Source organism: Mercenaria mercenaria, chromosome 7 (assembly GCF_021730395.1).
Source record: "Mercenaria mercenaria strain notata chromosome 7, MADL_Memer_1, whole genome shotgun sequence".
NCBI lineage: Eukaryota > Metazoa > Mollusca > Bivalvia > Venerida > Veneridae > Mercenaria > Mercenaria mercenaria.
The window spans coordinates 34,376,967-34,389,959 of record NC_069367.1 but is presented as its reverse complement, the minus strand read 5'-3'; the positions used below and the strand labels follow the sequence as shown (position 1 = coordinate 34,389,959).

The window sequence follows — 12,993 nt, the reverse complement described above, 5'->3', positions numbered from 1 at the left end:
TTAGTGTTCAAATACCTGGCAGCCATTACGCGACTAGACCAGATGGCTCCCACACTGGTTCCTTTAGTTTAGTTAGGCCATTAGGAAGGATTACTTTAAACTGAAAGACATTTTTAAGGATGAAAACTGGTTTAATGCTGTTAGCAACAATGAAGATGTTCTTGTTCAGACACTTTTAGATTGTACATATTTTTCATTTGGAAGTGTCTAGATGTACGGATTTGTACCTCTAGACAAGCCTGTTAGGGGTTTTCTAGGGGTACGGACCTCCGTTTTTCTAGAGATTAAGGGCCATTTACAGTTCAAATTTTGTTGAAAATTAAATAACAAATAAGACTTCGTCAGAATTCACCTTAAACTTGCATCTAAATGGTTTACAGATAACAAAGTTCATCTGATTTGTTACATTTTCTTTCGGAACGTAAATAACCGAGGAACACCAAATAAATCACGAGGATTTGAAGTGGCAGAAAAAAAGATATAACGATTACGAAAACAAAACAATGTTAAATATTTTTGGGGAAAATATTTTTAATGATAATTAATTCTTAGTGCTTTTATGTTTTCCACACATTTGGTAGCCGTTACGAGATATAAGGGACGTTTCTTTTATTTAATGTCGATTATTAAACAATCAGTTTCGTGCCGATTATTCAATATAGTTTGCTAAATAACAAAATAAATAGGTGTATATTATTATGCCTAATTTATTTATTAATTTATTTTTTGCTAAATTTCAAATAGAATTCATTTAACATGTTTAAGAGTAAGATTCACTCATTAATCTGTTGTCAACAGCTTATTTTACAACAAACTAATCGGCACGGAACTGTGTATTCATTTGGAGTTCCTCGGTTATTTAGGTTTTGAAAGAGAAGGTAAACAATCTGGTGAACGCTGGTATCTGTAAACCATTTAAATCCAAGTTTTTAAGTGAACACTGGTTAAGTCTTACTTGTTATTTCATTTTCAACAAAATTTAAGATATAAATAACCCTAAATATCTAGAAAAAGGAGGTCCGTACCCCTAGAAAACAAACCTCTAACAGGCTTGTCTAGAGGTACGGATCCGTACCCCTAGACACTTCCTTTTCATTTTCAGTTGCAGAGGAAGCAGACATAGACATACAGCGTTGGTCCCAGGTTTACATCCAGCAGTTGATACAGCTGAGAGTTCAGTCTACATGTAGTAGTAGTGGGCATCTAACATATACTCACCCGATTAATAAAATGCATAAAGGCAGTGGCTACGATTACGGTACCGTAATCCTAGCCTCCGATTCTAGGATTACGGAAGTTCCGTATTCCTAGACAACCCTATGAGGATAGGCTAGGAATACGGAAGTATTTAAAAGGCATCAAATATATGTTAAGACACGCATAAATGATATTGTAAACTTACATATTTCACTTTAGAATAGCGAAAACGAAATACAAAAACATATACAAGTGTTAATTTCGCCCGATTCTATATGCGAGGAAATCTAAAGTGACAGGCAAAATCTATATTTAAAAAACAATTTTTTTTTCAATCCTTTTAAGCTTTTATTAACAATACAATTATTCGTTTGTCTGCCATTTCAGAAAAGAAATGATATCTACTATGGTCTTGGAAAGAAAACCTTATGCATACGGGTGCTGATTTCTCCTGTTTTTACGTGGAAAACTCAAGTGATAGGCAAAATCAACTCCTAAAATTAAAAGTATAGAATTTTTTTAATCCAACTTTGACCCTCATATTTCTATTATCGTTCCGCGCGCCGCCATTAATATATTTTTTAAGATTATATTAACCCAAATTGGCTGATCTATAACACGAAATAATTAGGCAGGCATGAAAAAAGCTATTTTAAGTGAATTAAGTAAGTTATGCATGCCTCTAAAATACTTCCGTAATCCTAGCCTATCCTCATAGGGTTGTCTAGGAATACGGAACTTCCGTATTCCTAGAATTGGTGGCTAGGATTACGGTACCGTAATCGTAGCCACTGCCTAAAATAAATGGTCTTCCAACTTAATGGGCATTTTGTACATGACCTAGTTGAAAAATTTATGGCAGACACTATTGTAAATATAAAAATGTTATTACATAGCTATTAGATGGGTCGACGGATAGCTCAGTGGTTTGCACACTGGCCTTCCAATCCTGAGGTCGGGGGTTCGATCCCCGGCAGCTACTCGGGAATTTTCAGAAACGCTGGACTAGTAGAGGATGAATAATGCGCCCTGTGTGGCTGCATTTGAACTATGTAAAGCGCCTTTGAACGTGAAATTGATCATGAAAAGGGCGCTATAAAAATCTGGTATAATAATTATAATAGATAGATAGATAGATAGAGCCGTTAGAAACTGATAAATCAAATATCATTTATTCATTCATAATCTGAAAGAGAACAACAACAGCAACAACATGGCAAAGTGACCCATACTACACATGTATAAGAATAAACACTGTTCGATCATGAATACTTGCTCACGTTTCATAGTGTTCAAAGCCAGAAAAAGTTATCCTTTCAAATGAAGCAGAAGTTTCAGAAGTACCAAAATTAATCCATTAAGCACGTTAGATAAACAAAACTATATACTTTTTCTAGAATAAGATTTATTAATGCATACCAAAGAAGTATAAAAAAATATTTTTACAGCTCTTTGTGCGTACATATATAATGATAACATGTGCTTTGATGGTCTACTCTAACATAAAACTGTTGTTTTTGCAACTTTTCGCGGGTGTTTTAAAAGGAGGGTAAATGTGTTTTAACAGAGTGATTCTCGAGCTCATGTGCTCTTAAAACACCTTTTTACACATGCACGTTCCATGGCAAAACGTAAACGTATGAATGATCTCCAACAACGGAGACATTCCCGAGCATTTGAGGGAAAACATTATATTCATTTATTAGTTTTTATGCGTTTTATGCTAAAATAGCGCTAGCGCATGTTCATTCTATGTTATATCGTTTTCAGTACCTCTCGGGATACGTTAGTACCCTAACCCTACTGGACTAGGGCACCAACCAGTCCCTGGCGATTCTGCAGCTGTTATAACACGAATAAAACATGCGTTATCCCTACATTTTAATCTTGGTAAATTTTTATACATTCAGCAATACTATCGTTATCATTAACCGAGAATTACTAATTTTCCTATCGTAATTCAGATTATAATTAAAACGATTTTAGTCAGAAAGATCGAAGATTTTAAGTCATCATTTTTTTCCAAATGTATTAGATGAACTTATGAAATGTATTGTTCAATAGGTGATGAAGCTACTATTTTTAATAAATTTGGTTTTCAGTCATTCAACATTTACACATTGCGATTTCCTCTTTTATTGTGTCTAAAGGAACAGGTGGACGTTTTGATATTCTAAAATCCCACCGGAACTGATCTTTTTATGTTTCTCTTCTGATCTGTATCGTCGCCCCTTTAATGCTGTTTAGACTGACCCCAACCCCTACTCCCCTTGTAAAGGTTCATATGAGGATTTGTCGACAATGGAAGTAAGAAAGTATATCGAGGATGTATTCCTTTCCATCCTGATAAATAACTGAACATAAAAGGCAAACAAATATTTTATCATTTATCCAACAAACCGAACAAGTAAATAAGTAATATGGCTCCATTTCATGTCAATACAACGTTATGACATCATTATGACGTCACTACTGATATCATATAACAACTCTGATTGAATGTACGGAAGACATTTTATGGATGCCACATGCCACAAAAATACTTCTGTGGTAATAAAACAGGCTTCACAGGTCATCCCACACAACAAAAATAAAAATGTTGCAGGCTCAGTTAAATTGGGACTGTACATAGTGGAAATGCACGCTCTCTAGCCCCTGGTTGAGAAGAACTCATCCAGCCACCAAATCACTTAACCAACTTTAATCAAACTTCGCGTGAATATTCTTTAGGTGGTCCTCTTACAGAATCTTTAAAAAGTACGCCATCTACGCAGAAGAAGTTTTGCCATGGCAACAAGAATGGATTTTGAAGTCTTCATCTCAGAAACGTTTGTCCTCATCTTAAAACAGCTTCATTGGATAACTACATGGGCAAGTATACTGGCTAGTATATACGGCATCTAAAAGACAGTAAAATTCTATTAATTTAATAACTTCAGAAATGGTAATTTTTGTTCTAGGTAACACGTGTTATCCTTTTGCCTATTTCTGCGTTGTTTGCTTTTTTGTTGGTTAATAAGGCTATTGGATACTTGAATACCTTGGCTACTCTGCATTCAAGTTTGGTTGATATTAATCAGGTATACTGAATTTATAGATTTTTAGATTTTATTGTTGCCTTAAAGTATAAAAGAACTGTTACATGCGAAACCGTCTTACTTGGGAAGAATCGGGAAGGACTACTTGTCTCTTAGGTGAGTAAATATGTACTCCAGTATATCAGAATAATTTGTACGCTTGATATGTTGATAATGTTACACATAAACACAGATAGTGCTTGACTCCCTTTTCCTGCTATATTTGCTATAATTATTGTTGAATTGTTGTTTTATGATATACAAAATGTAATAGGATTTGGGTCATTTACGACTGATATGGGTTATGCGGATAACTGGATCCCAGCATCACACATTATGTCATGTACAATAGTTAAAGGGAACGAGATATTTGGTAGAGCAAGTACTCGTTGTAAAATACTATGTATAAATTTGGACCAATTAGAACACGTTCTATAAATAGCACCAATCAAAGCTCACGTCTGCTTAGGTATAAATACGTAGAAGGATGACAGAGAGTTCATTCTGTATCCAACGATCGAAGAAGACACATTGAGGATTCAACTAATAATTTATCCCAGTACCTTGATGAGGAAGTTATTGCAACTACACTGTCAGGGCGGATAAATTATTAAAAAGAAAACGTTTGAAGTTCATAGACTAAAGAAGAGTTGCAGAATTTCAACAAGGTTTCGAGCTATAGGGCCAGCGCATAGGAGTTTTACCTTAAGGGTAGTTGAATGCTATAGACGATAGAAAATATAAGCTGAGCATCGGAAAGCTAAGACAGAGACATAGGTTTTGGTGATCTACTGAAAAAGTAGGAGAGTTCCAGCTTAGGGACGAGGTTCAGCGTTATTGGCGAAGTACAGCCAAGGCATCAGGGTTGTACCTATATGGTAGTTGATATACGTTATAGCATATAGGCGCAGAGCATCTAGGAGTCAGTGCAATCTTAGTGAGTTGCAGCTTTGATTAAAAGAACATAGGCTGAGCATCTATGCGATAGGACTCGTACGTTGTTGTTCAAAGACATTGTCTGAAGGGAACTTCGAGACAAAGACCATTCAAGTATAGTATCTCCAGCCTATAGGAGTTTAAGCTGCTGATTTTTAGTTGAAGATTGATAGTAGAAACATTAAATGATTTTTGCCCGATCCCTGAAATTATCTAGCTCATAACTGAAATCATTTACAAATTATTTGTACACGAATCATTTAGGCAAGGTAGCCAGAGGAAAATTTTATATACGAGATATTTGGTCTCACCAGCAAAACGTTTTAACAAAGGACATTCTACATCATTTGTCAGTTAGTCTAAGACATAGTCACCTTAGCGATAGGACCCATTTCATTGTTCAAGATACTTCCCTGGGTCATATAACTCATATCCTGACACAGTAAATGAACAGCGTGTTCATATGGACAATCAACTTTTTTTATATGTCTAAAAGAGATATGTGGGGATAGTATGCTAAGAAGTTTAAAAAAATAATGTAAAAGTATATAGGTCAAATTTATATGATATGGTTAAATAAGCATATATTCTTCTTCAGTAGCATTTGCAAATACAATATGTATAGAAATGTATAAATAGCACACAAATTGTGGAGACTGGGGCACCTTGGGACAAAAATGATATTTTTTTCATTTTTCTAAAACATCTTGAATTAACTTTCTATGATTGTCATACTATTTAAATATAAACAAATCTATGAACTTTACTTCATCTTAACTGCAATGGCAATTCTAAAACATCAACATCAAGACACAGACAGATCAACTGTTCTTTAATTTGCAGACCTACCTTTAACCTGAAACAACATTTACGACTTAGATATAACAATACAACAGTATTAAATGAACACACATATCTGTTTATTAACTTCTCAACTTAAAGTATAAACTGACTTCTCATAATTTATTTATCCAGTAGTGGTATGTCAATAATATTCATGCCTTTACTGAAAAATAGTGAGTTAGGTAGAGGTCAAACCTCAGGTGTTTTTCAGCTCTTGCAGTGCCTCGTTTATTGCTTGGCTAAGACAAAGAGAAAAGTGGAAACTTCACAGGTCGCAAGTTCATTATAATGTCATCATATTCCACCTCATCAGTTTCCTTGCGGTATAATAAACATTGAAGCCTTTTTTTTCATGGGTTGACGTTTCAAAAACTCAACTAATAGGTCAAGTTTTCTTCATTTGTATGCATTAATTTACCAGTGTAATAACGTGTGGTTTTCTTCCAACTGTACTTAACGCTGTTCTATGGCGCCCAATTGCATGTGTCCCAACGTGCCCAAACCCCAACACCCTTTCATTTTCAAAAACAAAATATAAATGCCATCTGACTCACTGGGATTTAACATTTTGTGAAATTATCGATCAATGTGTGCTTTATAAATAGTGATACAGAAATGATTTCAAAGAGTTCCCTGCAGAACTTTACGTACGAGACAATATCTGTGTTAATTTTTTACTTTTTTAGAGTAGTAAAAAGAAATGAAAATACTCAAATGAAGTGTTATTTTAAATCCTCCCACCTTCAAATTCCGTATAAAAAACAGCAAAAGGCAAGGTTTTTAGCGATTCAGATAGTTTACTTTCCAGAAAAAATAGGTTACATCTGATGTCCCATGGTGCTAAAGTCCCATGGTGCCCCGGTCTGCCCTACTTATGAAAAAAAAGTATTTGTAAATCAGCAAATTGAAATTCACCATACAAAGTGTAAGAAGGTGCTAGTTTGGACATAAATGTGTAAAAGATTAGTAGAAGTGTACACTGTAGGAAGGTATATACAATTTAAAAAAGGGAAAAAAACTTGTTGTATTTACTTCTACAGTTACATAAAACAAGTAATAATCTTATATAGATATATATTTCAATTCGCAGATATACTTTAAGTTCAAAATCCACTAGCTTGGAAAATTTGCCGATAAGGGGAAGTAACACTGTGTTTCAGATTGACGTCTTTGTGTACGGAACGGACCGGTACGGGAAATATAAACCAGCCGTCAAAGATTTTCAATTATCGAACTCGAACAGTTTATTTGATTTACTGGTATTGCTGTGGTACCTTTTGAGTGGTATTTTGTTCATATAAGACTGTGAACTACATTTCATTAGAGGAATATCCGGAAAGTTGTTGGGTCGCTATCCAATTTATTGATCCAGATTCTGAGCCTGCCTCAGTCAGTCGGTGCCTGCGAAATGTTAGTTAAACATCATTAACTTGACCTTAATAATTCATGAGCGGGTAGATCTATTGAGTGTATTGATAGCTACAGATATTGTATTCATAGGTAAGTGAATCTGATATATTTACAGATCAAATAATTTGTCTTTTTTATTTCACTTCTTGACCTTTGTCTTATATAACTTTGTGAAGGACCAGTTTCAGGACCTGTTTTCCGGTATTAGCCACCAATAAATACCTGTTTCCGGTTTTACAGTGAAGTTGGCGGGGGGGGGGGTTTGGCGATATGTTGGCCATTACGCTATAAAGAGCTGTATACAAAGTGGTAGCAATGTTATCTTTTAGGAAGTGTCTAGCTGTCTGGTAACATAGCTGATGCATAGCCTGTGTTCTAGCTGTCTTACCAAATAATGGGTCTTAAATAACAGATCTCTATACCTTATATCTTTAACAAAATGTCATTTTTGGTTCAGTTTACAGAGTTACACAGTTTTGACTTTAGTTTCATGTTTAATATGGCCCTTTCAATGCAGTGTCCGAAAATATATAAGCTATAGGTAACCGTTGTGACCTATATTTTTTGGACATTGACAATGTCTTTTATATATGGTCAAATAAAATATAAAGATCTGTGTGCTTTACAATGATTTTGAAATATATTTTTGTTGTATTTGCCCTTGTTCAAAGAAGTTTCATGCAGATCTCATCATCTGAAGGCAATTTTAGGATTATTTAACATGTCAGCATATTATAATTAGTAAAGGTACATAATATGGGGTACGTAACTTTTTTTACACAGGATGGTTTTCCTTTCTGTATGTCGGCTTGTTTTTATGCCCCCGAAGGGAGGCATATTAGTTTTCAACTGTCCGTCCGTTTGTTAGTTCGTTCGTCACAATGTTAACTTTTTGCAGGAAGGCACTTTACTGGCGAACCACTGCACCCAGGACCTTCAAACTTCACATGCTGATAGTACTTATTGAGTACACGACCCCTACTGACTTTGGGGTCACCAGGTCAAAGGTTAAGGTCACCAGGTCAAAGGTCAAGGCGCTGTGGGGGCATTTGTCACCATTAGTGACAGCTCTTGTTTCTATATTGTTATAAACTTTACAATTGTTCTCTTCTGAAACTGTTGGTCAATCAATAGTTTTACAGCAGTGTTCCTTGGGTGACCCTCTACCTAAATTCCTTCAAGTCATTTTGGGAAAGTTCACATGGAAGCTCTAGGGTAGAGTAGAGACCGACTCTATACTGGATAACCCATTTGAACGGTATAAATTAGTACACCAATGAATTGTATCTTCCCTGTTGAAGAGCTGAACTCTGCAAACTCCACGGCAGCGTAGGGTTTACCGGTTCCTTGCTTTTCATCACAGCGCTCAATGTGCAGGGAAAAAAAGTTTTACATATTTCCAGAACCCAATTTTTGATTGGTTGGTTACTTTACTGGTGGGAGTAAGTATTATTTACACAACAGCCTACCCTTCTCTAGAGCTCCGATGTGTCTCTTCCCCTTTGTGTCTACCTGGGGACAAGGCTTGTTTTCCATATAATGACTAACAATTCTTGTTTTTACTTCCCTGTTACTCAGTGTAAAACTGTATTTTGCTTATGAATTGATGTATTATGCAGTTTAAGCTCTATAACACTCACCCTGCTAAATTTCTATAATGAGCTTGTCCATCTTTCAATTTGGACAGTACCATCAACTGTTAAAAGGGGTGCTTACCAAAATATACTGACTAAATGGCAAACAGTGCAGATCATGATCAGACTGCACAGATGTGCAGGCTGATCATGATCTACTGTAACAATGGTCGCAAAGGCAGACTCAGTCATGTCCAGCAAGAAAAGGGATAATGTGGCGATCTTGTTAAAGCAAATACAAGTATTTAATACACGATCATGTACAAAATGCAAGGTTGCTACATGTACATGTATTCTGATGAGAAAATCGTTTCAAATTTGATAAAGTATTAAGGTTTTGTTGAGAATTAGGAAAACTTCTTTAACTTGAATTTGTTGTTCAGTTCAAGAAAGTAACACAGATCTATACATCTTATCTAGTGATAGACCTTTTTTTTTATTGGATACTGTCACTCAGTATGATAACCTATTGGCAGATATGTTTGGTTTATCGGTGTTTTAAAAATTGACACAATAAGTTTAGATACTCTTATATCTGATAAGTTTGTGCCCCCAAATTATCTAAAAAATTTATAACGTTCAATTTATGCAAATATGAGATGAGATTGCAAGCTTACCATTGGTTTATTATAAAGGGACTAACGTACACATTTTAGGCAAAAAATAAGTTCTCTCGGAAGTCAATAAGAAGTGAGTACTCTGAAAGTGACTAGTGGTACAAAGTTATTGACAAGATATTTTAACAAGATATTCCAGGGGTAGAATTTAACATTTTTTACACTTGCAAATTTTTGCGAGTACAAAATATTTCGATTTGCAATTTATCAACTTGAGAACTTTAGTCGCATTCATGTTCAACCGTTTTGGTCAGAAACAAGGCTCTCTCCACCATAACACTACTGGTAAGTGTGTGTAGTACAAAACAGGGTTTTTCCATCAAATATTGTGCGCACGCATACTGGTAGTTACCATGCCACATAATCAAAATCTGCAAACAGTCCGCGCACTATGTAAAAACGTCATCAATTGGTGCGTACTGTGTGAAACATCATCATTAAATGCGTATTCGCAGCATATCGAAACTGAAAGTTAATGAAGTTAAAACTGTCGTAATTTTTTCTTGAGATTTTGTGAGTTTGGGCAAAAGTCACTCGCATTTTGCGAGTATGCGAGCTTAAATTTGAACCATGGATATTATAAATAACCAAAAATATTGTGCAGAAGATAAAAAACCGTTGCAATGCTTTTGAAATAATGCAGAAAATTTACATTCTTGCATTTTTAGCTCACCTGCGCCAAAGGCTCAGAGTGAGCTTTTGTGATCACTCACCGTTTGGCGTCTGTCCACACTTTGTTTTAAACAACATCTCCTCCTAAACCACCAAGCCAATTTCGATGAAACTTCACAGGGATGATCCTTGGATGGTCTTCTTTAAAAATTATTCAAAGAATTGAATTCCATACAGAACTGGTTGCCATGGCAACCGAAAGGAAAAAGACTTTAAAAATCTTCTTGGTATTTAGTGTATCATCTAGTTGGCCTCCACCAAGATTGTTCAAATTATCCCGCTAGGGTCAAATATGGCCCCGCCCCAGGGGTCACATGGTCTATATAGACTTATATAGGGAAATACTTTGAAAATCTTCTTGTCCAAAACCATAAGGCCTAGGGCTTTGATATTTAGTATGCAGCATCATCTAGTGGGCCTCTACAAAGATTGTTCAAATTATCCCCCTAGGATATAATATGGCCCCGCCCTAAGTGGGTCATATTGTTTCTATAGACTTATATAAGGGAAAAACTTTGAAAATCTTATTGAAAAAACAAAAGGTCCTAGGGCTTTGGATATTTGGTACGTAGCATTATATAGTGGGCCTCTACCAAGATTGTTCAAATGATACCCCTAGGATGAAATATGGCCCCGCCCAGGGTGGGTCATATGGTTTATATAGACTTGTATAGGAAAAAAACTTTAAAAATTGTCTTGTCTGAAACCACAAGACCTAGGCTTTTGATATTTGGTGTATAGCATTGCCTTGTGGTCCTCTACCAAGATTATTCAAATTATTCTCCTGGGGTGAAAAAAGGCCCTGCCACAGGGTTCCCTAGTTTTACATAGATATATAGAGGAAAAAACTTTAAAAATCTTCTTGCCTGAAACTGCAAGGGCTATGCTTTTGATATTTGGTATGTTGCATCGCCTAGTAGTCTACTACCAAAATTATGCTCCTGGGGTGAAAGAGGCCCTGCCCTGGGGGTCCCAATTTTTGCATAGACTTATATAGGAAAAACTTTAAAAATCTTCTTGTCTGAAAGTTCAAGGTCTATGCCTTTGATATTTTGTATGTATCATTGCCTAGTTGATTTCTAACAAGATTGTTCGAATTATGCCCCTGGGGTGAAAGCCAGCATGACCAGCAGATGACTCCTATTGATTTTAAGGTCAGTAGGTCAAAGGTCAAGATCACATTGACCCAGAACAGTAGAACTTTTTTTGCCAAATAACTAGGGAATACTTTGGTCTAAGATCACATTTGATACAGAGTTTACTTATGACTGGTAAATGACCGAAAATTATTGATTTGAGGTCAGTACGTCAAACGTCCAGTGCACTGTGACCAAATAATTTCTTTTCTTTGTGCAGTTACTGAATGCATCAAGAGGGACATTTCGTGTTCTACAAGCTCTTGTTATTCCTGTTTAACTAAATATCAAGCTACATTTTCACCAAATAACAGACCCAGACCCCTTCCCCTTAAAGTAAAAAAAACAAACCATATCACCTTTCTGTGCTACTGTATATCAAACTAATGAAACATCAGCTTATCGGTATTGAATAATATTGATTAGTGAATGACTACATTTTATTGAGGTTGCTGTATAATGTTTAAATTAAAAACAAAGACCCCTTTTGTTGTGCATCTGAAGTTATTGTGCCCTTTTAACATGATATTGGCCTAATGATACCATATCGAGATAAAACTGTAATGTTTAATTGTTTTGAAAATCCTCCAGCTTTATGACATAACAATATATCAGAATGAAACATGTCCGGACAAAGTCCAATTGAATAAATGTATGAATTATTAACCTGTAGGTAATTATACTTCTTAAATGAATTATTGCAAATTTCGATGGAATATGTCATTATCATTAGGTTATATTAAAGTTTGTCTTATGTCACAAACCTAAGTGCATAAATATAATAAAATGTACATTTAAATTAACAACTTTTGTAAGTGAGGAGTATGGATTTCATTTTGCAGTAATACATTCTCACAGCATGTTAAATGATGCTCTACATTATTGTGTACATGTTAAAGTGGGGAGGTATTTGTTAAATTGTTAAAGGGATAGAAATTTCAAAAGGACTATAAGGATAAACTTCGCTGACAGTTTTAATTATTCCTGAATTTATCATTTGTAAATAACAATTGATAGGACAGCACTACAGGAACAGAACAGAACATACACATGTATAACAGGACATGAGAAAACTTATCTTGGGATGAGCATTTCTTGGGGCTTGAAGCATTTTACAGGCAAGGAGCATTTCATTCAGGACTTATTTGGTATTTAAAGTGCAAAGACAACTTAGTCTTCTACCTGAAATTTGGATATTATTTAGGGGCCTATGTTGCCGAATGGTTAAGTTCGCTGACTTCAAATCACTTGCCCCCCACTTACGTAAGTTTGAGCCTCACTAAGGTGGTTGAATTCTTCATACATTTTATGAAGAGGCCACTGAACTGGCTTACAGAATGTCAGTGGTTGAGCTGTGGTGCCCGCCCATGATGAAATAATGCACGGACGAGGCACCTCGGGTGTCTGCTTCCACCATCAAAAGCTTGAAAAGTCGCCATATGACGTATAATTGTGTCGGTGTGATGTTAAA

The 12,993-nt window shown here is 35.5% G+C and overlaps 1 protein-coding gene across 1 annotated transcript in view; it reads left to right on the top strand.

Moving 5' to 3' along the window:
* Positions 1–7,241: 7,241 nt before the first annotated feature.
* Positions 7,242–12,993, top strand: part of LOC123554452 (transmembrane protein 164-like) — a 36,759-nt gene continuing 31,007 nt past the window's right edge. The window contains exon 1 of the mRNA XM_045344616.2: positions 7,242–7,553. The gene's annotated coding sequence lies outside the window, so the exon portion shown is untranslated. The remainder of the gene's footprint in view (positions 7,554–12,993) is intronic.